Source organism: Tursiops truncatus, chromosome 8 (assembly GCF_011762595.2).
Source record: "Tursiops truncatus isolate mTurTru1 chromosome 8, mTurTru1.mat.Y, whole genome shotgun sequence".
Classification (NCBI taxonomy): Eukaryota; Metazoa; Chordata; class Mammalia; order Artiodactyla; family Delphinidae; genus Tursiops; species Tursiops truncatus.
In genome coordinates, this window is record NC_047041.1 from 36,049,775 (window position 1) to 36,076,792 (window position 27,018).

Consider the following 27,018-nt stretch of genomic DNA (forward strand, 5'->3'; position numbering starts at 1 on the left):
TCCCTTCTTCTCTGATTTTTCTTCTTCTCTTATTTTTTTTTCTATTTGTCAAACCACATAATGTTTACATGATACTTGTTTAACCATTGTTACCACCCTTGATTGAGTCTTGGTTCTACAATTTAAAATAATAAATGATCCAACAGTCCCTTTTTTCAAAGTTTCTACAGGCATCTATGGTTAGATGATATTCATCATCCAGTGGAATCCTTAGGAACAGCACACATGCCCAGTATACTCTGGAGTTATTGAATGTTGCAAACAGGTTTTCTATGTCCTTAATACTTGAAGGACAGTTTGACTTGATATAAAGTCCCTGGCTCATCTATTCTTTATTTAAATTTCTTGAGAATGTTGTTATCCTGCTGCTTATTTTGTACATTTTTTAAAGAAAAATAAGTCTTTTTTCCTTGTAAGTTATTTGATCTTACTATCTAGAGGTCCTAAGACACTTTTCAATCTTTTGATTTTAAGTTTTGTTAGAATATATCTCAGAATTTATTGTTCTGGTCAATATTACCAGGTACCTATGAGCCCTAACAACGTATGCTTTCCGATCACTTATTTCCAGAAAGTTTCCTTGGGTTATACTTTAATATTTTAAACTGTTCTGTGTATTTTTGATGTTCTTTTTAGGCACCCAATGTTCATGTGTTAGATCTTCTTTACATATCTCTTATTGACTCCTTTACTCCTTTCTTGAATTATTTTTATTCTCATAGTTACTTTCCAATTTTTTTTTAATATTCCTTATTCAATTTTCATACATATTCCTTCTTAGACATATTGCAATATAATTGTTATTTATGATATGATTTTGTCTTTTTTCTTGTATTTCTTTCCTGAGTTTAATCAACTACCATTAAATTTCTACATAGTTTTGTCCACTACTGTTTTAATTTCCAAATTTCTAGTTCAAGGTATATTTTCAGATCCAAAAATGCTTTAATGACAAGATGTAATTCCATTTGAAGTGTTGTATTACTATTTTCTTCTCATTATATAATTATTTTAAGGAAAAAAATATCAACTATGATATTGTGATTCAAATTTTCCGTTCTCTTCTTACAGTAGCTTTGTAAGACATTCAGTTGCTTTTTATTCCTTATATTTAGTCTTTGGTGGGAAAGATTTCTAATTTACAAGTGCCCTCTTCTCTTGAGTAAAGGAATTGAATTTTCTTTAATTGAAGATATTTGGTGAGAGAAAGGGAGTTAAACATATATTCTTTTCATTTTATCACTTCAGAATCCTTAAATTTCCACTCTCATCCCTTTCTTTCCCCTCAATACTTTGTCTCTGAGGTTAATCTCACCTTCTTTGTTTACTTGATTATACCCAGAACCCATACTTTCTCAAAGGTGGTATATAAAGTATAAAAGTAAGTATATAACTCATTAGTTTTGTACTTACTATTTGATTTTCTTTTACTATCATTGATTATGTCTGTGTTCTGTCTTATTTCTAAATGTCCCCAAATCTTTTTCATTGAGTTGCTAGTTTGAAGTTTGGTTGAGAGCTTTGTTGGAAAGACGTATTTATTTCCCAACTTACAGGTAATTTAAAGGTTAGATTCCTAGAGTTGCCAAAAATATGGAACATGTGCTTTTTGTTTGTTTGTTTTTTGCGTTTTTTTTTTTTTTTTTTTTTGCAGTACTCGAGCCTCTCACTGTTGTGGCCTTTCCCATTGCAGAGCACAGGCTCCAGACACGCAGGTCCAGCGGACATGGCTCACGGGCCTAGCCGCTCCATGGTATGTGGGATCTTCCCGGACTGGGGCACGAACCCATGTCCCCTGCATCGGCAGGTGGACTCTCAACCACTGCACCACCAGGGAAGCCCCTGGAACCTGTGTTTTTATTTGTTATTCCTGCAGATTTGGATGAATGTATGTAGGAATTTAAAATCAGACAACTGCCATTGTTCTCCATAGTCTTCCTCATGTATGTTTAAAGAAATTTGTTCAGATAAAGCCAAAACCAAAATGATATCCTTAGGTGAAGACATTCTGGCATGGTTGAACTGAAATATTGTGGATAATATTGTAAAAGTTTCTTTAACTTTTGCATCTTTGCATCTGACAATATTTGACAGGATTGAAGTCTAAGAATAGAGGTAAAGAGAAATTTCCTTTAATTTTAGTTTAAAGAAACAGACAGGACTCTGGTTGAGGACTGCAAGCAGAGGAGATAAGTACATGGCACTGGTTTGTGGCCCTGTATTATGATGGCAGACTGCATTAACAAGGGAAGAATAGTTCGCAGTTATGGATGCTAGAATGTATTAATATAGCATATTATTCTAAGTTTTTTTCTCTTTACATGGCAATTAATTTGTGTTTTCAAAGGCTTCAGAAGAGTTTGGCTAAACATACAAAGTAGTGTTAGATATGTTTGTTAATCAAGGAATAATACTTAGGTGGAGAAGGTTAAGATGGTAGTAGCAATAGACTGAGTAAATAAGTTATAAGACCAGAAGATAGGATTTGCAAGTCTCTGAAACCATGTTATTCCAAATCAGGATAACTGTCCAATGTGATAAATGACAACCAAGACAGATCTGTGAAATATGTAAACATTCATTAAGAACAGGAAGTGGCCACATATGAAAAAAAAATTGGTTTTGTATTCTCATCAGAAATTATAATTCAGGTAACTCTTATTTGTGGCTTAAAAGGAAACTTGATGTTTGAAGTCTGGATAATTCCAAGTCATTGAACTCAATTTGAATTTGTGGAAGCAAAAACTGAAGAAAGTATTATCTTTCAGAAGGGTAAGTGTAGGCCAGGCTTTAGTTACATCCTAGGACTAGGTAGTTCATCTAGATCAACTAGATAGTTACATCTAGAAAAGATACTAAGATAGATCATTGCATACTGATTATAAAATGTTTAGCCCAACAGTTACACATGATAAGCACTCAATAATTATTAAGTATTTTTTATAATATGGCTAATACCTTATATATATAATATACACTTCTTTTCTGAATTTAAAATCTATAAGTGATTAGCTGAATGAAAATAACTCATTGTGTGTGTATGCACATGCTGTGTAAGGATAGATTATGTATTTTTGTATATGTCTAATATTGTGTTTGTATTCTATGTTGCCTCTTAAAAGTATTTCAGTCACTCAAAAATTGCATATAGTCAAGATATCATAATTTTCTTGCACAATATACAAAGAAACTAAACATTTGCATTATTAACTCAGATAATTATGTAAAAACAGTGACAGTATGGCATTTGAACAATGATTTTCTACCCCCTGCGCACTCCCAGATTAGTATGATAGAAATTCCCTCTAGGTAGGAGTAGCCAAGAACACAGCTCTAACCCCAGTTTTCTGTGGAGGGGTATCTTCTTGGGAAGGGCAAGACATCAGAATTTATTATACCTTTTTCCCCAAATGTTTGCAGAGCCAAAATTGCAGTCGAGTACAGCCAAGAAGTCAGAGACTCCCTTTATCCATTGAGCCCAACTCATTAGCGGGAGTCCCTACCTCAGGCACAGCATGCTGAGAATACTAGGATGCTCAATATCTTTCACCCCAGCTCACTTGTAGGAAGGAGGTTCCACACCACGAGAGACATACCTAGAAAACCAGAGGTGAATACCCCTGTTCAGCACTCTTCTCCCAAAGCAGGAATCACTAAGAGAAAAGTGGTCCACTATCCTCAACTCCCATCCTGGGAGATTGGCTCAGAAATTTTGTCCAATTGCAGAGAAAAATCTTAAGAACAGAAAGCTCTGAAGCTTTACTAAAAGAAACCTACTTTATTTGAAACACTGTGGGAGAAGTTCAAGCTTAATTATGCTCTCAAAAACAACAGAGGTTTTGATGATAAGCAATTAAGTGGAGGTAACTTCATGAGAGCAACAAGTTATAACATAGGACAATTACTCTATCAGAGAGGGAATGGGAAAGAGACAGCTAAGAAATTCTCCCCTATGATCATAAAAAAAGTCAAATGTTGGCCTCAAATACTATCTTTGCAAAGAATCCTGAATGTAATTGGATCAGACTCTGGAAAATTATATGCCCCAGGAGTCTGCTGAAAGTAATAGAGCACATAGTCAGTAACTGGGTGTCATCAGGGACAGAGAGTAAAAGATAACACTGCTGAAACTACTGTCTTCCCAGGGTGACTGTGAACAGGTTCAAGTCTATACACTCTGAAGAACAACATCAGAGGCTTCACACTGCAGGGCAAATAGATTTCATTGAAATGTTCCAACCAGTCATTGAACAAACAGAAAATGACAACTACTACTTGGAAGAGTCAACAAGGAAATAGAAGAATTGAACATTATAAACCAACCAGACCTAATAGATATCTATATAACAATCCACCAACAACAGTATAGTGCATATTCTTTTCAATAACACATTAAACATTTCCCAGATAAGAGCATGTGCTAGGCCATAAAACAAATTATAATACTTTAAACTAACCGAAATTATACAAAATATATTTCCCAACCACAATTGAGTGAAATTGGGAGTCAATAACAGAAAGAAATTGGGGAATTTACAAACATGTGAAAATTAAACAACATACACCTAAATAACAAATGGATCAAAAAGGGAATTACAGGGATAAAAAATTTGGGACAAATTAAATGAAATCATATTATACCAAAGCTTATTGGATGCAGCTAAAGACCTGCTTAGATGGAAAGTTAGAGCTGTAAATGCTTAAAATTTAAAAAGGGAAAATCTCAAATCAGTAATTCTATATTTTACCTTAAGTCACTGGAAAAAGAGCAAACTCAAATCAAAGTAGGAAGAAGAAAGTGAATAATAAAAATCAGATTGGAAATTAATAAAATAGAGAATAGAAAAGTGGAGAATATAAAAAACACTAAGAGTTGGTTCATTGAGAAGATAAACAAAATTTACAAATCTTTACCTAGATTGAACAAGGAAAAAAAAAAGACTCAAATACTAAAATCAGGAATGAAAAAGAGGGCCTTACTACTGACCTCACATAAATAAAAAAGAATTAGTAGGAAATACTATTAAAACTTTTATGCCAAAAATTAGATAACTTAGATAAAATTGACAAATTCCCAGAAAGACATAAACTACCAACACTGACTCATGAAGAAGTAAAATTACAAATAGACTTACAACATATAAAAGAAGTGAATTAGTAATTAGGAAAAAAAAAACAAGAACAAAAAAAACTATCCACAAATAAAGTCAAAGCCCAGGCTCAGATTACTTCACTGGTGATTTCTACCAAACATTTAAAGAATTAATACCATTTATTCACAAACTCTTCCAGGAAAAAAACAAAAGAGAAAGAAACACCTTCCAATTCTTTCTCCAAGTCCAGTATCACCCTGATCTAAAACCAAATGAAGACATCATAAGAAAAGAAAATTTGAGATCAATATATCCTCTAAATGTAGAAGCAAAATTAGCACATCAAATCCGATAACATAAAAAATTAGGCACCAGGACCAAGGGGAATTTAGCCCAGGAATGCAAGTGTTGGTTTAACATGTGACAATCAATTGATATAATACAACATGTCAGTGGAATTAAGAACTTTTAAAATTTACTGCAATAGACACAGAGAAAGTATTTAACAAAATCCAACATCCCTTCATGTTGAAAACACCAACAAACTATAAATACAGAGGACTGTCCTCAACTTGATTAAAGTCACCTACCAAAAATAACTAATGGCTAACATGATACTTAATGGCAAAAAAAAAAAAAAAAAAAAAAAAAAAATTATGCTTTCCCCTCAAAATCAGGAACAAAACAAGTATGTTCTCTCTCATCACTTCTATTCAACATTATACTGGACATTCTAGTAAGGGCAATAGAGCAAAATAGGTAAATAAATGGCATCCAGATAGAAACAGAAGAAGTAAAACTATTTTTCCAAAGAACATGACCTTACACAGAAATACTAAGACAATCCACCAAGAAACTATTAGAACTAGTAAACAATTTCAGCAAAGTTGTAGCATGTAAGCTTGATATACAAAAGCATTTGTGTTTCTACACACTAGAAGAGAACAATCCAAATATGAAATTAAGAAAACCATTCAATGTACAGTAATAGCAAAAATAATGAAATATTTAGTAATAAATTTAATGAAAGAATTTCAAAACAAGTACTCTAAAATTAATAAAACATTGTTGAAATATTAATGAAAATCTAAATAAATGGAAGACACTCCATGTTCATTGATTGGATGACTTAATATTAAGTTGACAAAAGTCATCAATTTCATATCAATTTCCAGATTCAGTGAAATACCTGTCAAAATCTCAGGTTCCTATTTTGCAGATTTAACAAGATGATCTTAAAATGTCTATGGAAATTCAAAGGACTCAGAATTGTCAAAATAATCTTGAAAAAGAGCAAGACTATAAGACACATTTCCTTATTTCAAAACTTACTACAAAGCTAACCATAGCTAACATGTATCAAGACATGAGATAACGGACCAAAGAACAGACATACAGATCAATGGAATAGATTTGAGTGTTCCAAAATAAACCCCCTCAATTACACTCAGTTGACTTTTGACAAGGGTGCTAAACAACTCAAATGAATAAGAATAGTCTTTCAACAAATAGTGCTGTTCCAATAGCTTATCCACATGCAAAAGAATGAAGTTGGACCTGTATTTCACACCATACACAAAGATTAACCCAATGGATCAAAATCCTAAAAATAAGAGCTAAAACTATAAAACAGAAAAAAAAAAAGCATAAATTTCTGTAACCTTAGACAAGAAAATTGTTTCTTAATTGTAACACCAAAACCACAGGCAACAAATGAAAAACATTTAAGTTGGACTTCATCAACATTAAAAATATGTGTGCTTCAAAGTATATGATCAAGGGCTTCCCTGGTGGCGCAGTGGTTGAGAGTCTGCCTGCCGATGCAGGAGACACAGGTTCGTTCCCCGGTCCGGGAAGATCCCACATGCCGTGGAGTGGCTGGGCCCGTGAGCCATGGCCACTGAGCCTGCGCATCCGGAGCCTGTGCTCCACAACGGGAGAGACTACAACAGTGAGAGGCCCACATATATGATCAAGAAAGTGAAAAAGAAAGACACAGAATGGGAGAAATTATTTATATTTATATGAGATGTATCTAGAATACATAAGAACACTTACAACTCAATAATGTCACAAATTATTTAATTTACAACTCAGTAATGTCACAAATTATCCAATTTAAAAATAGTCAATAGAATGAACCAAAATTTCAACAAAGAACATACACAAATGACCGATAAGCATATGAAAAGATGTTCAACAACATTAACCATTAGGGAAATGCAAATAAAATTTCAATGAGGTACCACTTCATACACAATAGGATGGTTATAATCACAAAGACAGGTAATGTCAATGTCAAATGTTGACAAGGATGTAGAGAAATTGAAAACATCATATGCTGGTAATAAGAATAGTGCTGTCACTTTGGTAAACAGTCTGACAGTTCCTCAAAGGTTTAAATAGAGTTATTCCACTCCCAAGATAAATGGAAACATATATTCACCCAAAAACTTTTACATGAATGTTCATAGCACCATTATAAATAAAAGCTAAAATGTAGCAACAACTCAAATGCTATTAACTGATGAGTGGATAAACAAAATGTGGCCTACATATACAAGGGGAATTATTTTTTAATAAAGGAATGAAGTACTGGTATAAGCCACAACATGGATGATCCTTGAAAACATTATGATAAGAGAAAGAAGCCAGTAAAAAAAGGACCTCATATGATAGGATTCAATTTATATGAAATATCCAAGATAGGCAAATTTATAGAGGTAGAAAGTACATTAGTGATTGACTATAGGTGACTATAGGGAATGGGGGTTAATAGTAGGTGACTGTTAAAAGATATGGCATTTTCTTAGGGGATGATGAAATGTTCTAAAATTGATTGTGGCAATCAATTGTTGCATAATTCTGATTATACTAAAAATCATTGAACTGTTCACTTTAAATACATGCATTTTGTGGTATGTGAATTATATCTCAATAAAGCTGTTAACAACAACAACAAAAAGGTGAATTGTTCCTTCTGACATCATGTTTCTTTTGTTATTTTGAAACGAGGGAATAGTTTCTCTCAGTGTACTCCAAAATACGGAAAGTTCAAAATAAATATACGCAGGATTTTTTTTTTTTTTTCGGTGCACGGGCCTCTCACTGTTGTGGTCTCTCCCGTTGCGCAGCACAGGCTCCGGATGCGTAGGCTCAACGGCCATGACTCACGGGCCCAGCCGCTCCGCGCCATGTGGGGTCCTCCCGGACCGGGGCACGAATCTGTGTCCCCTGCATTGGCAAGCAGACTCTCAACCACTGCGCCACCAGGGAAGCCCTGTATAAGCAGGAATTTTGATCATTTTCCTGTCCACACAAGAAATTGGAGAAACTGATCGATCAGATCTCACAGGGAGCCCAGAAATTGTACCTAAATTGAGCTCCCCAGAGACTGGTAAGCTTTCCAGAGACTTATAAATACTGTGATCTTCATCAAAGGTTGTTCAGAATATTAAGTGGCTTGAGAATCCAGGTTATCTTGTCATGCCATTTGTGATGGAATTTACTTCAGGACTCAGAGTTTTCTTATCCATTTTCTATGTGTGTATTTTTTTGGTTTTAATTGCAATTAATTGTCTCATTCTCTGGATCTCTTTTCCAAATTCTAGACAGAATAAAATCTGATTGAATTCCAATTTAGCCACAAGCATTTTTGCTGGCCTAATGCTTTAAATGTAATTTTTATGAGTTGGCATGAAGCTTTGTAGTTCTATATTTTATGGAGAGAGATGACCCTCAATAAAAATTAACACATATATATCATAACCATGTAAAATAGTGTATATCAGTTGAACCAAAACTGCCTCAGGAAACAGAATTTAAGAAGAACTCATTAAATAATATTTCAACTGAACCGGTTGATTTTTCTTTATCACAGGAAGCTTTATCGACCAGTATTTTAGCATTCAAAAAAACATGTTTGTTCAGTTAAACAAATACTAAATCATTATTATCAGGAGCTAGCTTGATTTTGGAGACAAAATATTAATAGGATATAGTCTCTTTTTCAGAGTTTAAAACTAGGTAAAGAAGCATCCATTAGAAATGTGTGTGAGGAATTATTCTTCCAGCTGACTTGCGAAGTCAAACCCTTCCATAGTCTTTGGTATATCACCAGTTTTTTAAAATAATCATTCACGTTAAGGTCAATGCCATCATTCCTACTGGTAATACAGCATTTTGCTATCATAGCAAATATTCCTAGCTCTATTATTCTAGAAGTATAACTAGAGATTATTCGAAGTCATTAATGTGGCTATTAGTGTTCCTGGCCCTTATTTTCGATGTACTGAAACTCAATTTCTGTTTTGAATACAAGCCTAAAATGTCCATATTGTATCATTGAAACAATAGATGTCAATTTGATAAAAATACTTTTTAATCCATCAAAGAACTATGCCTAGTGTAACCATAAAGTCAAACATGACTGCCTTGATTGCTTGGAGATTAGGCTTTCAGGGCCCTTTAAAAATATGAAGCCATGCCACAAACTATATTTGAAATGATCTGCCTTCCAGTTTCCTAATTTCTAAGTGAAATTTCTTAGCACCTTGAGGGGGTAGGAAATAAAATAGACATTCAAAATATAATTTACTTTGAAGGGAGTAGTTATAATGACTTTACAAGGAAATGAAAAGATCAGTGTTCACTACGATGGACATGGCTTCAGACATAGGCTTGTGAGCCAGAAGTTCTTCAGAGTCACAGCAATTATAAGACAAGAGCTCATCCTTTAGACTATGTTGCAGTAGCTTCAAATCTTCTTATAAATGCTGTCAGCCTCCTCAACATTTGGTTTTTTGCATGACAGCACTCCAGCTACTTGCAGAGAAAGGAGCCAAATATCAATGATTACTTGGACTCTCACACTGGTCAAAACTAACTGAATTTTTATTACCAGTACTTTAACCTTCAGGGCCTGAATTACTTTAAAAATAAACCAAACCAAGTAATGTTAAATAGCTGGCATGATAAAAGAAAAAAAAGTGAATTGTTTGTAATCAGTAAAAATAATTTATTATTTCTTTACAACAGCCCTTCTAGGAGCAGAGTAAAATGTATTTTAACTCAACAAAATAGTTAATGAGCACTTAGTATGTACTCGATATGCAAAAAATAATTTAAAAAAATAGTAGCTAAAAGAGAACATACTGACAGAAGTGAAAAGTGGGACTGGATAGCCTATCAGGGAGAAAAAAACAAAACAAAAACAGGAAGTTACAAAAACAAGCAAAAAAGTAGAGTTCTCTAGTACCATTTAGCCTGGAGTATTAGTAAATGGACAAGAACTAGAGGGCATCAATTATAGCACATTATGTCAACTCATGTATTAAAATAATTGCATGTCATTGAAGTATTTTAAAAGTTCAGTTTAGTGTTTTAGAAGATGAAGAATGGTGACATAGTTTGAAGAGAGCTTTAAAAGAACATTTAATTTTTTATATAATAAAAAAATTAATTTATTTGAAATTTGTATATAAAGAATGTCTCTAATGCTATAAAGCTAATGAGATGTTACTGTGTGTGTCTTTGAGTGTGCACACACATTATTTATGCAGTTAAGTTTTACTTAGACACAGACAAAAAATCATGCTCTATTCTCACACAGACTTATTCAGTGAGGTCTAACATGAAGGAGGAGACTTGTATGGTTTCTTGAAATAAATGATACTATGTGCATAATGAAAAATACTTGTCACATCTTTAGCTGCACTATAACCTTCATGGAAATAAATACAAATTAAAATATCCTGTTTTACTCAGCAAGGCATGATTTTTACCTTAGAATGCTGAACCATTTTTCAAACTTGTGTATAACTAGGGTCAGCAACACATTATGTAGCCAACTATAAAGTAAAACTTGAGGGTAGATGGAGAGTTTATAAAGCCTTAAAGTATCACCTCTCTTGCCAATGACAAAATTAGTTCCTTTTCTTATTAATTCTTTGGGGTTTAAAATGGTTTGGTCTAATAAGACAGTCCTCATTAGAATGAAAATACCCAAGGGACTGAAACATTTCATAAGTTGTTATCAGTGTCCTCATTAATGGTGTTTAATTGACAGCCAGCATAAGTGCCTGAGGGAAGACAGGGCCTGGAAGGCAGGGCAACACAGATGAGCAGACTTGGAGTCACAGTTTGGGGCCAGCACTGTCCGTAACAGTTCTATACTCTGAATAACACTAAGCTTTCTCCTCTTTATTTCATTTGACTGGTTTAGGTTAATAGTCTCACTTTCTTGGTCATTGACTTTTAGGTTTCTGAGAGACAAACCATGATATATTTAAGTGTACCAATATAAAGGTAAATTGAAAGCAACTGGCTTTTCTTCTAACATTTTATAGTATATTTAACTCCCTGTAAGCTTGGTTTATATAGAAGTTTGGAGTTAGAAAAAAATCTTAAAAGTAAACCATTTTCACATATTCATCTTATTATTTTTATTTTAGAAGTAATACATCTATGGAATTTAAAAACTAACTTAGTATTACAAGGCTTATTATGGAAAACAGTGATCCCTTAATACTACATTTTCCTCCCTAGCCCTGCTCTAAGAATAAATCAGCTCTGTATTTCAACATTTTAACTGTTTCTTCTTGTATTTGCCTACAAGTTTCAGACCAGTACCACCCTTAGAATAGGCAAGCATGGATCTAGTTCCAGGAAAATGGCCTAACATCAGATAATACAAGTATTTCTTTCTTGGGATCTTGTGACACTAAACTGTCAAGATGGTGCTGACTTGCTGATTTGGGGTGACTCTTACTTATGTCAGATGCAAGACAAGTTCAGACCCTGGACAACCTGGTCTCCTCTGTTGATCCTTGGCTTAGAGCCTCATCTATAGGCATGTGTAATCCTATGGTTCCATGGAACCCATCCATGTTCCAATCATCCTATCACTTCAGGTATGCAGCACCCAAATGTGGGCTATACAGTTGTAGTGGTGATGCAGGAATTCTTTACCCTGCATGCTCCTTTGCCACGGACACTGTCCATGGTCAGGCAGCTCTGCAAGAGTGACTGTGCCATCTCCTCCAAGGGTTCTTAAGACTGTTGCTACATAATACCAATAGCCCTTTCTCATCCATTTCCTCTAAGTGCCTCCGGTGGATGAGCAGATATGCTCCAGTGACAGTCTTCAGCAGTACTAGACAAGAGGTAGATAGTCCTTCTGTGAATGGGACTACTCTTCTTCTTCCATCCAACTCCCATCATTTAACTTCTGCAGGTGGTGCTAGATAGAAGGCAGAGGTGTGACCAAGATCAAAAGAGATCACATGCTAGGAATGTGGGCATTATAGTCTAAAGTATTCCAGAAAACGCATAGTTTAAAGTGTGTTGTTATACATTTCCACTATAAAATTCTGAATTTAACAAAACCAGAAAGTTAATTTTCATTCACATATGCCTGTGTACTCTAGGTAAGACTTGCATTTGTGATCATTATCAATGTAGCACACCAGCAGCTTTTCAGAGTCATTGAAAACCAGAACTCACAGAAGTAATGGTGTAACTAGCATTAAATAAGTGGAATTAGGGAACTGTAAAGTGATATCTATGTTGTTTCAATACAGACAGATTCTGAAGAAACACTGTATTTTATAACTGGAAGTTTGTACCTCTTAATCTCCCTCACCTATTTCACTTACCTCCCCTCCCCATTCCCCTCTGAGTTTGTTTTCTGTATCTGTGAGTCTGTTTATTTTGTGATGTTTGTTCATTTGTTTTGTTTTTTAGATTCCACACATAAGTGAATTCATATGGTATTTGTCTTTCTCTATCTGACTTATTTTACTTAGGATAATGCCCTTATTTATACATTCATCCATGGACAATTAGTTTGCTTCCATATCTTAGCTATTATACATATGCTGCAATGAACATTAGAGTGCATACATCTTCTAAAAATAGTGTTTTTGTTTTTCTTCAGGTAAATACCCAGAAGGGAAATTACTGGATTGTACGGCAGTTCTATTTTTAACTTTTTGAGTAACCTCCATAATGTTTCCTTAGTGGATGCATCAATTTAAAGTCCTGCAAACTGTGCATGAGGGTTTCCATTTTACCATCTTCTTGTAAACACTTGTGACTTGTCTTTTTGATAATAGCCATTCTGACAGGTGTGAGGTGATATCTCATTGTGGTTTTGATATGCATTTCCTTGACGGTTAATGATATTGAGCATCTGTTCATGTGCCTGTTGATCATTTGCATGTCTTCTTTGGAAAAATATATATTTAGGTACTCCACCCAATTCTTTTTAATAGATTTTATTGGAGTATAATTGCTTCACAATACTGTGTTAGTTTCTGTTGTACACCAAAGTGCATCAGCCATATGCATACATATGTCCCCATATCTCCTCCCTCTTTAGCCTCCCTCCCATCCTCCCTATCCTACCCTTCTAGGTCATGACAAAGCAACGAGCTGATCTCCCTGTGCTATGCAGCTGCTTCCCACTAGCTATTTTACATTCGATAGTGTATATATGTGAATGCTACTCTCACTTTACCCCAGCTTCCGCCTCCCACCCCATACCCTCAAGTCCATTCTCTATGTCTACATCTTTATTCCTGCCCTGCAACTAGGTTCATCAGTACCATTTTCTTTTTTTTTTAGATTCCATATGTGTTAGCATACGGTATTTGTTTTCTCTTTCTGACTTACTTCACTCTGTATCACACACTCTAGGTCCATCCACTTCACTACAAATAGCTCAATTTCATTTCTTTTTATGGTTGAATAATATTCCATTGTAAATATGTGCCACATCTTCTTTATCCGCTCATCCGTCGATGGGCATTTAGGTTGGTTCTATATCCTGGTTATTGTAAATAGTGCTGCAGTGAACATTGTGGTACGTCTCTTTTTGAATTATAGTTTTCTCGGGATATATGCCCAGTAGTGGGATTGCTGGGTCATATGGTAGTTCTATTTTTAGTTTTTCAGGGAACCTCCATACTGTTTTCCATAGTGGTTGTATTAATTTACATTCCCACCAAGAGTGCAGGAGAGTATCCTTTTCACCACAACCTTTCCAGCTTTTATTGCTTCTAGATTTTTTGATAATAGCCATTCTGACTGGCATGAGGTGATATCTCATTGTAGTTTTGATTTGCATTTCACTAATAATTAGTGATGTTGAGCATCTTTTCATGTGCCTCTTGGCCATCTGTATGTCTTCCTTGGTGAAATGTCTATTTAGGTCTTCTGCCCATTTTTTAATTGGATTGTTTGTTTTTTGGATATTGAACTCCGTGAGCTGTTTGTATATTTTGTAGATTAATCCTTTGTCTGTTGTTTGATTTGCAAATACTTTCTCCCATTCTGAGAGTTGTCTTTTTGTCTTGTTTATGGTTTCCTTTGCTGTGCAAAAGCTTTTACATTTAATTAAGTCCCATTTGTTTATTTTTGTTTTTATTTACTCTAGGAGGTGGGTCAAAAAATATCTTGTTGTGGATTATGTCAAAGAGTGTTTTTCCTATGTTTTCCTATAACAGTTTTATAGTGCCTGGTCTTGCATTTAGGTGTTTAATCCATTTTGAGTTTATTTTTGTGTATGTTGTTAGGTAGTGTTCTAATTTCATTCTTTTACATGTAGCTGTCCAGTTTTCCCAGCACCACTTATTGAAGAGGCTGTCCTTTCTCCCTTGTATGTTCTTGCCTCCCTTGTTGTAAATTACCGCATGGGCATGGGTTTATCTCTGGGCATTCTATTCCGTACCATTTACTTATATTTCTGTTTTTGTGCAGGTACCATAGTGTCTTGATTACTGCAGCTTTGTTGTATAGTTTGAAGTCAGGGAGCTTGATTCCTCCAATTCCATTTTTCTTTCTCAAGATTGCTTTGGCTATTTAGGGTCTTTTATGTTTCTACACGAATTGTAAATTTTTTTGTTCTAATTCTGTGAAGAATGCCATTGGTAGTTTGATAAGAATTGAATTGAATCTGTAGATTGCTTTGGATAGTACAGTCATTTTCACAATATTGATTCTTCCAATCCAAGAACATGGTATATTTTTCCATCTGTTTATGCCATCTTTGATTTCTTTCATCAGTGTTTTATAGTTTTCTGAGTACAAGTTTTTCACCTCCTTAGGCAGGTTTATTCCTAGGTGTTTTATTCTTTTTGTTGAGATGGTAAATGGGATTGTTTCATTATTTTCTCTTTCTGATTTGTCATTGTTGCTGTATAGGTATGTCAGAGATTTCTGTGCATTAATTTTGTATCCTGCAGCCTTACAAAATTCATTGATTAGTTCTAGTAGTTTTCTAGTGGCATACTTAGGATTTTCTATGTATAGTATAATGTCATCCGCAAACAGTGACAGTTTTTACTTCTTCTTTTCCCATTTTTGTTCCTTTTATTTCTTTTTCTTCTCTGATTGCCATGGCTAGGACTTCCAAAACTATGTTGAATAAGAGCGGTGAGAGTGAACATCCTTGTCTTGTTCCTGATCTTTGTGGAAATGCTTTCAGTTTTTCACCATTTAGTATGATGCTTGCTGTGGCTTTGTTGTATATGGCCTTTATTATGTTGAGGTAGCTCCCCTCTATGCCCATTTTCTGGAGAGTTTTTATCATAAATGGGTGTTGAATTTTGTCAAAAGCTTTTTCTGCATCTATTGAGATGATCATATGGTTTTTATTCCTTAATTTGTTAATGTGGTGTATCACGTTGATTTGCATATATTGAAGAATCCTTACATACCTGGGATAAATCCCACTTGATCATGGTTTATGATCCTTTTAATGTGTTGTTGGATTCTGTTTGCTAGTATTTTGTTGAGGATTTTTGCACCTATGTTCATCAGTGATATTGGTCTATAAGTTTCTTTTTTTGTGATATCTTTTTCTGGTTCTGGTATCAGGGTGATGGCGACTTGTAGAATGAATTTGGGAGTGTTTCTCCCTGTGCAATTTTTTGGAAGAGTTTGAGAAATATCAGTGTTAGCTCTTCTCTAGATGTTTGATAGAATTTGCCTGTGAAGCCATCTGTTCCTGGGCTTTTGTTTGTTGGAAGTTTTTAAATTACAGTTTAAATTTAATTACTTGTGATAGGTCTGTTTATATTTTCTAATTCTTCCTTGCTCAGTCTTGGAAAATTGTACCTTTCCAAGAATTTGTCCATTACTTCATTGTTTTCCATTTTATTAGCATATATTTGGTTATAGTAGTCTCTTATTATCTTTTGTATTTATGTGGTGTAAGTTGTGATTTCTCCTTTTTCATTTCAAATTTTATTGATTTGTGTCCTCTCCCTTTTTTTCTTGATGAGTCTCGCTAAGGGTTGAACATTTTTTTTTTATCTTCTCAAAGACCAGCTTCTAGTTCTATTGATCTTTGCTATTGTTTTCTTTGTTTCTATTTCATTTATTTCTCCTCTGATTTTTATGATTTCTTTCCTTCTACTGACATTGGGTTTTCTTTGTTCTTCTTTCTCTAGTTGTTTTAAGTGTAGGATTAGATTGTTTATTTTTGATTTTTCTCGTTTCTTGAGGTGAGATTGAATTGTTATAAACTTCCCTCTTAGAATTGCTTTTGCTGCATACCATAAGTTTTGGATCATCATGTTTTCATTGTCATTTGTTTTTATGTATTCTTTTATTTCTTCTTTGATTTCTTCAGTGATCTCTTGGTTATTTACTAGTGCACTGTTTATCCTCCATGTATTTGTGTTTTTTTTACAGTTTTTTTTTCCTGTAATTGATTTCCAATCTCATAGCATTGTGGTCAGAAAAGATACTTGATATGATTTCAGTTTTCTTAAATTTACCAAGGCTTGATTTGTGACCCAAGATATGATCTATCCTGGAGAATGTTCCATGAGCACTTGAGAAAAATGTGTATTCTGTTGTTTTTGGATGGAGTGTCCTATAAATATCAATTAAGTCCATCTTGTTTAATGTATCATTTAAAGCTTGTGTTTCCTTATTTATTTTCATTTTGGATGATCTGTCCATTGGTGAAAGTGGGATGTTAAAGTCCCCTACTATGAATGTGTTACTGTCGATTTCTCCTTTTATGGCTGTTAGTATTTGCCTTATGTATTGATGTGCTCCTATGTTGGGTGCATAAATATTTACAATTGTTATATCTTCTTCTTGGATTGATCCCTTGATCATTATGTAGTGTCCTTCTTTGTGTCTTGTCATAGTCTTTATTTTAAAGTTTATTTTCAGATACGAGTATTGCTACTACAGCTTCTTTTGATTTCCATTTGCATGGGATATCTTTTTCCAACCCTTCACCTTCAGTATGCATGTGTCCCTAGGTCTGAAATGGGTCTCTTGTAGACAGCATATATGTAAGTCTTGTTTTTGTATCCATTCAGCCAGTCTGTGTGTTTTGGTTGGGGCACTTAATCCATTTACATGCAAAGTTATTATTGATATGTATGTTCCTATTATCATTTTCTTAATTGTTATGGGTTTGTTTTTGTGTGTCTTTTTCTTCTCTTTGCCTAGAGAAGTTTCTTTAACATTTGTTGTAGAGCTGGTTTGGTGGTGCTGAATTTTCTTAGCTGTTTCTTGTCTGAAAATATCTTGATTTCTCTGACGAATCTGAATGAGATCCTTGCTAGGTAGAGTAATCTTGGTTGTAGGTTTTTCTCTTTCATCACTTTCAGTATATCCTGCCACTCCCTTCTGGCTGCAGTGTTTTTGCTGAGAAATCAGCTGATAACCTCATGGGGATTCCTTTATATGTTTTTTTTTTTTTTTATTTTTCCCTTCTTGCCATTAATATTTTTTCTTTGAATTTAATTTTTGTTAGTTTGATTAATATGTGTCTTGCTGTGTTTTTCCTAGGGTTTATCCTGTATGGTAATCTCTGTGCTTCCTGGACTTGGGTGACTATTTCCTTTCCCATGTTAGGAGAGTTTTAACTATAATCTCTTCAAATACTTTTTCATACCTTTTCTTTTTCTCTTCTTCTTCTGGGACCCCTATAATTTGAATGTTGGTGTGTTTAGTGTGTCCCAGAGGTGTCTGAGATTGTCTTCAATTCTTTTCATTATTTTTTCTTTATTCTTCTCCTCAGCAGTTATTTCCACCATTTTGTCTCCCAGCTCACTTATTCGTTCTTCTGCCTCAGTTATTCTGTTAATGATTCCTTCTAGTGTATTCTTCATTTCAGTTATTGTGTTGTTCATCTCTGTTTGTTTGTTCTTTAGTTCTAGATCTTTGTTAAACATTTCTTGTATTTTCTCAATCTGTGCCTCCATTCTATTTCTGAGATTCTGGATCATCTTTACTGTCATTACTCTGAATTATTTTTCATGTAGATTGCCTATATCCTCTTCATTTATTTGGTCTTGTAGGTTTTTACCTTGCTCCTTCATCCGTGACATATTTTTTTACCACTATATATATATATATATATATATATATATATATATATATATATATATATTATTAGTGGGATTGTGTTCCTGTCTTACTGATTGTTTGACCTGAGGCTTCCAACACTGGAGTTTGTATGCTGTTGGGTAGAGTTGGGTGTTGGTCCTGAGATGAGGACCTCTGTGAGATCTCACTCCAATGAATATTCCCTGGGGTCTGAGGTTCTCTGTTGGTCCAGTGGTTCAAACACAGAGTTCCCACTGTAGGAGCTTCAGCCCAACCTCTGGCTTGTGAATCAAGATCCCACAAGCTGTGTGGGGTGGCAAAAAAAAAGAAAAAGAATATCTAGAAAAATGTCTGAGAGAAACCGCAGCAAGGTTGGCTTCTTAGCAGTTGCAGCCATAGCAGGAAGCTTCTTCCTTATTAGGGATGGGGCGACAAGTTGTCCTGCATGTGCGAGGGCACCTCCTTGGTTCTAAGGAAACTAACTTCTTGTTGCCCTCACTGTGGAGTAGGCACAAACATTGCAGTCAGACAACACATATGTTCCTGCCCAATTTTTTTTTTTTTTTTTTTGTGGTACGCGGTCTTCTCACTGTTGTGGCCTCTCCCGTTGCGGAACACAGGCTCCAGATGTGCAGGCTCAACACCCATGGCTCACGGGCCTAGCCGCTCTGCGGTATGTGGGATCTTCCCAGACCGGGGCACTAACCCGTGTCCCCTGCATCAGCAGGCAGACTCTCAACCACTGCACCACCAGGGAAGCCCATGCCCAATTTTTAATTGTGTTTTTTTTTTAATGTTGAATTGTTTGATTTCTTTACATTTATTTATTTATTTATTTTCCCAGATGTGTTTATTAGAACATTAATCTATGTGACAAAGGCTAACAGTTTAAAATATCAAATTTCAAAAATATACTGGATTGTTTCAGGGCTCTATAGCACATTTTATTACATTACTTTGTTGTGCTTATGCTGAAAATAGAAATTTTTTTCCAATTAAAAATAACTTTATGTTTTTTTTTTTTACATATACATAATATGCACTCTTTTTTAGGTTCTTTTCCCATGTAGGCCATTACAGAGTATGAAGTAGAGTTTGATTTGCTATACAGTAGGTCCTTATTAATTACCTATTTTATATACAGTAGTGTGTATATGTCAATCCCAAACTTACAATTTATCCCTCTCTCCCTTACCACCTGGTAACCATAAGTTTTCTACATCTGTAACTCTATTTCTGTTCTGTAGATAAGTTCATTTGTACCCTTTTTTAATATTCCACGTACAAGCAATATCATATGATATTTGTCTTTCTCTGTCTGACTTTCTTCACTCAGTATGACAATCTCTAGGTCCATCCATGTTGCTGCAAATGGCATTATTCTGTTCTTTTTTATGGCTGAGTAATATTCCATTGTATATATGTACCACATCTTCTTTATCCATTCCTCTGTTGATAGACATTTAGGTTGCTTCCATGTCCTGGCTATTGTAAATAGTGCTGCAGTGAACATTGGGGTGCATGTATCCTTTCAAATTATGGTTTTCTCTGGATATATGACCAGGAGTGGGATTGCAGGATCATATGGTCATTTTACTTTTAGTTTTTTTTTTTTTTTTTTTTTTTTTTGCGGTACGTGGGCCTCTCACTGTTGTGGCCTCTCCCGTTGCAGAGCATAGGCTCCAGACGTGCAGGCTCAGTGGCCATGGCTCATGGGCGTACCCGCTCCGTGGCATGTGGGATCTTCCTGGACCGGGGCATGAACCGGTGTCCCCTGCATCGGCAGGCGGACTCTCAACCACTGTGCCACCAGGGAAGCCCTTAAGTTTAGTTTTTTAAGGAAGCTCCATACTGTTCTCCAAAGTGTCTGTGCCAATTTAAATTCCCACCAAAAGAGTATGAGGGTTCCTTTTTCTATATTTTTGATATTAACCCTTTATTGGGTATATAATTTACAAATATGGACTCCCATTCCATAGGCAGCCTTTTCAGTCTGTTGATGGTTTCCTTTGCTGTGCAAAAGTTCTTTAGTAAATATAGCCTCATTTTAAATTTTTTGATTTTTTTTCCATTGCCTGAGGAGATATATCCATAAAAATACAATAAAGACCAGTGCAAAGAATGAACTGCCTAGGTTTTCATCTAGGAGTTTTATGGTTTCAGGTCTTATATTTAAGTCTTTAATCCATTTTGAGTTTATTTTTGTAGTTGTTATGAGAAAGTAGTTCAGTTTTACTCTTTTTCATGTAGCTGTTCAGTTTTCCCAACATCATTTATTGAAGAGGCTGTCTTTTCTCCATTGTATATTCTTACCTCCTTTGTCATAGATTTATTAACTGTATAAGTTTGGGTTCATTTCTGGGCTCTCTATTCTGTGACATTAATCTATGTCTCTGTTTTTGTGCCAGTGCCATACTGTTTTGAATACAGGAAATTTGTAGTATAGTCTGAAGTCAGGGAGCATTGTACCTTCAGTATTGTTCTTTTTCAAAAAACTTGGCTATTCTGAGTATTTTGTGTTTCCTCCCAAATTTTAGAACTATTTGTTCTAGTTCTGTGAAAAAATGTCACTGGTATTTGGAGGGGATTGTATTGAATCTGTACACTGCCTTGTGGAATATGGGCATTTTAGCAATATTAATTCCTCCAATCTAGGAGCATGTTATATCTTCCCATTTGCTTGTGTCATCTTCAATTTCATTCATCAATGCCTTAAAGTTTTCCTAGTACAACTCTTTTTCCTCCTTTGTCAGATTTATTCCAAGGTATTTTCTACTTTTTGATGCAATTGTAAATGGGATTGTTTCTTAATTTCCCTTTCTACTAGTTCATTTTTTATATACAGAAATACAACAGATTTATGTATGTTAATTTTGTATTCTGCAAATTTACTGAATTCATTTATGAGTTCAAATACTTTTTGGTGCCTTCTTTAGGGTTTTTTTTATATATGGTAACATGCAAAGAGTGACAGTTTTACTTCTTCCCTTCCTATTTGGATGCTTTTTATTTCTTTACCTTGCCTGATTGCTCTGGCTTGGATATCAAACACTATGTTGAATAAAAGTGGCAAGGAGCTTCCCTGGTGGTGCAGTGGTTGAGAGTCCGCCTGCCAATGCAGGGGACACGGGCTCGTGCCCCGGTCCGGGAAGATCCCACATGCCACGGAGCGGCTAGGCCCGTGAGCCATGGCTGCTGAGCCTGCATGTCCAGAGCCTGTGCTCCGCAACGGGAGAGGCCACAACAGTGAGAGGCCCGCGTACCGCAAAAAAAAAAAAAAAAGTGGCAAGAGTGGGAGTCCTTGTCTTGTTCCTGATATACAGAAAATTCTTTCATCTTTTCACCATTAAGTACGATATTGGGTGTGGGTTTTTTCACATAAGGCCTTTATTATGTAGAGGTATGTTTTGTCTATATCCACTTTGTTGACAGTTTTTTATCATGAATGGATGTTGAATTTTGTCAAAAGCTTATTCTGCATCTTTTGAGATGATCATATTATTTTTATTCTTTAAAATTGTTAATGTGATGTATCATATTTATTTATTTGTGAATATTGAACCATCTTTACATCCCTGGGATAAATCCCACTTGATCATGGTGTATGATTCATTTAATGTATTGTTGAATTCTGTTTGCTTATATTTTGTTGAGTATTTTTGCCTCTATGTTCATCAGAGATATTGGCCTATAATTTTCTTTTTTTGTGGTGTCTTTGGTTTTGGTATTAAGATCATTCTGGCCTCATAGAATGAGTTCAGAAGCATTCCCTCCTCTTCCATCTTTGGAGTAGTTTGAAAAGAATAGATTTTAACTCTTCTTTTAATTTTTGGAATAATTCAACTACTTCTACACTTTTATTTGTTGGGAGTTTTTAAATTACTGATTCACTTTCATTACTGGTAATTGGTCTGTTCATATTTTATGTTTCTTCCTGATTCAGTCTTGAGAGATTTTAAGTTTCTAGGAATTTATCCATTTCTTCTAGGTTGTCCATTTTATTGGTGTATAATTGCTCATAGTATTCTCTTATGATCATTGGTAGTTTTCTGGTATCAGTTATAAACTCTCCCCTTTCAGTTTTTATTCTGTTTATTTGAACTTCTATCTTTTTTGTTCTCAATGAGTCTGGCTACAGTTTTATCAACTTATTTATATTTTCAAAGAACCAGCACTTAGTGTTATTTACCTTTTCCATTGTTTTTGTCTCTATTTCATTTATTTTAACTCTGATCTTTATTATTGCTTTCCTTCTACTAACTTTGTTTTCAATGTTCTTGTTTTTCTAGTACTTTTATGTGCAACGTTAGAGTGTTTATATGAATTTGTTCTTGTTTCTTGAGGTTGGCTTGTATTGTGATGAACATCCCTCTTAGAACTGCTTTTGCTGAGTCCCGTAGATTTTTTAAATTGTGTTACAATTTTCATTTGTCACTATTTTTTTTTCCTCTTTTATTTCCTCAGTGACCTATTGGTTGCTTAGAAACATATTATTTAGCCTCCACATGTTTGTGTTTTTGACAGTTTTCTTCTTGTAGTTGATTTCTAGTCTCCTAGCATTGTAGTCAGAAAAGATGCATGAAATGATTTCAATTTTTCTTAAATTCAATGAGACTTGTTTTGTGACTTAGCATGCAATCTATCCTGAAGAATGTTCCAAGTGCACTTGAAAAGAATGTGCTTTCTGCTAATTTTGGATGAAGTGTTCTATTTATATATATAAACTTTAACTGGTCTAATATGTCATTTAAACCCAGTATTTCCTCATAGATTTACTGTATCTGGAAGATCTGTCCATTGATGAAAATGAGGTGTTAAAGTCCCCTAATATTATTGTGTTACTGCCAATTTCTCCCATTAAGAGTGTTAGTATTTGCATTATGATTTTATGTACTCTTATGTTAGGTGAATACATATTTACAATTGTTATATCTTCTTCTTTGACCTGTTTATCATTATGTAATATTTCTTATTCATTTATTGTTGCAGTCTTTGTTTTAAAGTCTATTTTGTCTTATATAAGTATTGCTACCCCAGCTTTCTTTTTATTTCCATTTGCATGGAATAACTTTTTCCATTTAGATCCAAAGTGAGTCTCTTGTAGGCAGTATATATATGGATCTTGTTTTTGTATCCAGTCAGCCATGTGTCCTTTGATTGGAGTGGTTAGTCCATTTATATTTAAGTAATTATTGATAGGTATGTACTTACTGAAATTTTGTTGTTTTCGTTTTTCTTTTTTGTTCCTTTCATCTTCTTTTGCTCTCTTCCTTTGTGATTTGATGACTATCCTTAGTATTATGTTTGAATTCCTTTCTTTCTTTGTGTGTGTGTATCTATTACATGTTTTTGGTTTGCTTCATGTGTATATATATGATAATCTCTTAAGCTCAAACACATTCTAATAACCCTGAATTTTTACTCCCCTATCCCCATGTTTAATGTTTCAATATCCCTACAAATTTATTGTAGCATATAGATGATTTTATTACTTTTGTCTTTTTTTTTTTTTTTTTTGCGGTACGTGGGCCTCTCACTGTTGTGGCCTCTCCCATTGCGGAGCACAGGCTCCGGACGCGCAGGCTCAGCGGCCATGGCTCACGGGCCTAGCTGCTCCGTGGCATGTGGGATCTTCCTGGACCGGGGCACGAACCCGCATCCCCTGCATCAGCAGGCGGACTCTCAACCACTGCGCCACCAGGGAAGCCCTACTTTTGTCTTTTAACCTTCCTACTAGCTTTATAAGTGGTTGATCTACTACTTTTATTGTATGTTTGCCTTTACCAATGAGATTATTCCTTTCATAATTTTCATATTTCTAATTGTGGTCATTTATTTTTCCATGTCAAGATATTCCTTTAAAATTTCTTGTAAAACCTGTTTAGTGATGCTGAACTCTTTTAGCTCTTGCTTGTCTGTAAAACTCTTTGTCTCTCCTTCAGATCTGAATGATAGCTTTGCCAGTTAGAGTATCTTTGGTTGTAGCTTTTTTCCTTTCATCACTTGTAATATGTCATGCCACTCTCTTGTGGCCTGCAGAGTTTGCACTGCAAAGGCAGCTGATGGTTTTATGGAAGTTCCCTTGTATGGAGCTAGTTGCTTTTCTCTTGTTGCTTCTAAGATTCTCACTTTAATTTTTTCCATTTTAATTATAATTTGTTTTGGTGTTGACTTCTTTGGGGTTATTTGTTTGGGACTCTCTTCACTTACTGGACTAGGATATCTGTTTCCTTTCTCAGTTTAGGGAAGTTATCACCTACTATTTCTTCAATATTTTATCTTCATCTTTCTCTCCCTCTCTTCTTCTGGGACCCATATAATGCAGATGTTAGTATGCTTGATATTGTCCCAGAAGCCTCTTAAACTTTCCTCATTTTTTTTTTTTTTTTACTTTTCTCATTTTTTAAATTCTTTTTTTTTTTTTTTCCTGTTCAGCAAGGGTGAGTTTCATTATTGTCTTCCAATTCACTGATCATTCCTCTGTATCATCTAATCTACTGGTTATTTCATCTAGTGTATTTTTTATTTCAGTTATTGTATTCTTTAGATCTATTTTGTTCTCTTCATATTTTCTAGTTCTTTGTTGAACTTCTCATCATGTTTATCCATTCTTCTTCTGTGTTCATTGAGCATCTTTATGATCATTATCTTGAACGCTTTATCAAGTATATTTCTTATGTCCACTTTGGTTAGTTCTCTTTTCTAGGGTTTTGTCTTGTTCCTTCATTTGGAACACATTCCTTTGTCTCTTCATTTTGCCCAGTTCTCTGTTTATTTCTCTGTGTTTTATAGGTCAGTTACATTTGCCAGTTTTGGAGAAGTAGCCTTATGTAGGAGATATCCTATGGGCCCCAGGAATACACTCCTCTCTGGTCACCAAATCTATATGCTCTAGTAGTTTCCCTTATGATGGCTGTGCGGGGTCTTCTGTTGTAGTGGGACTAAACACTGTGGGCATGCTGGTTGGTGGAGCTGGCCCCAGGCCAATTTGTCTGCCAGACTCTGATTCACATAGTGGCTGCTGGACCACAGGTGGGTAGAGCAAGGACCCTGCAAGCTGGCTCTGTGGTTCTAGGGGGCCTGGGCTGGCGTCAACTCAATGCTGCTTAAGGCTGGGTCACAGGAGGCATAGTTATGGGGACTAAGGGAGTCCTGCTACTGGTGTGGCTTGCTGGTGGGTGGTTAAGCTCCTAGCACTAATAACCTAGAAGGAGAATTCCAAGATGTCACTTGCCAGCACCAGTGTCCTTCTGGGGGAATGAGCTCTCCAAAATGTCTGCCACCAACATCTATCCATGTGGGAGTCTCATTTGCCTTCTGCCTCTCTGGGGGACTCTCCAAGATCAGCAAGTATATCTGACTCAGGCTGCATTCAAATTACTGCCTCTGCACTGGGATTCAGTGCATATGATATTTTGCACGCACCCCTTAAGAGCAAGTCTGTTTCTTATAAGCCTCGGGCTCTTCTGTATGCAAGCACTGCTGGCCTTCTAAAGTCATACATTTTGAGTGTTCTTCTTGGTCTATGGATCCTGGGTATGGGAACCTGATAAGGGTCTCAGATCCCTTACTCCTTGTGTAGAACGTGTACAATTTTAATTATCCTTCCATTTGTGAGTCACTTACCCAGGGGTGTTGATCTTGACTATACCATGTCTCTGCGTCTCCTACGTGTATTGTGAGTCCTTCTTTATATCTTTATTTGTAGAAGATTCATCAGGTCTTTCTCATCAATAATCACTCTGTAAGCAGTTGTAATTTTGCTGTGCCCATGTGAAGAGGTGAGCTTATGGTCTTCCTACTTCACTGTCTTGGCCACATCCTTTATTGTAATTTTTTAAATAAGATCTTTGATAATATCCCTGGCCCATTAAAACTATTAAAACTTCTAGTTTAAATCTTGAATTAATTTGGCTATAGTCATCAGTTTTCCTTTTTTTCTGTATTACTCTTCTACCTTTTGGGTCCTACACAAACAAACTGTCAAATAAAATTTTGTTTTTGCTAAAATATACTTTTTCAAATTTTCAATACCAACATTTTAATTATCTGAATCGTCCATCTTTTAAAAATGAGTACCCTAATTTCAAGAGATATTTTCATTTTAAATCATAAAAAAAATATAGCACCCTATTCTTATATGTCATGATGTTATATCTTCTCTTGATATTACAGTTCCTATTAATGTTGTGTTTTAAAGTTTTCTTCTCTCTAAATGATCCATATTTCCTCAGAATGTTTTTCTTTTGTTATGCTTATGTACAGTTGCCCCTTGAACAATGTGGATTTAAACTGTATGGGTCCACTTATATGCAGATATTTTTCAGTAGTAAACACTACAGTACTACATGTTCCATGGTTGGTTGAATCTGCAGATGTGTAGGAACTGTGGATATACAGGGACAACTATAAATTATATGCAGATTAACACTTGCATTGTTCAAGGGTTAACTGCATATGCATATTTGTCTTTGTGTCTGTCTTTAAATTTAGATCATTTCCTAAAATATGTTAGCTGTCTGTTTCTATTTAAGATTGAGGAACCAAAAAAAAAAAATTGATTGGGGTA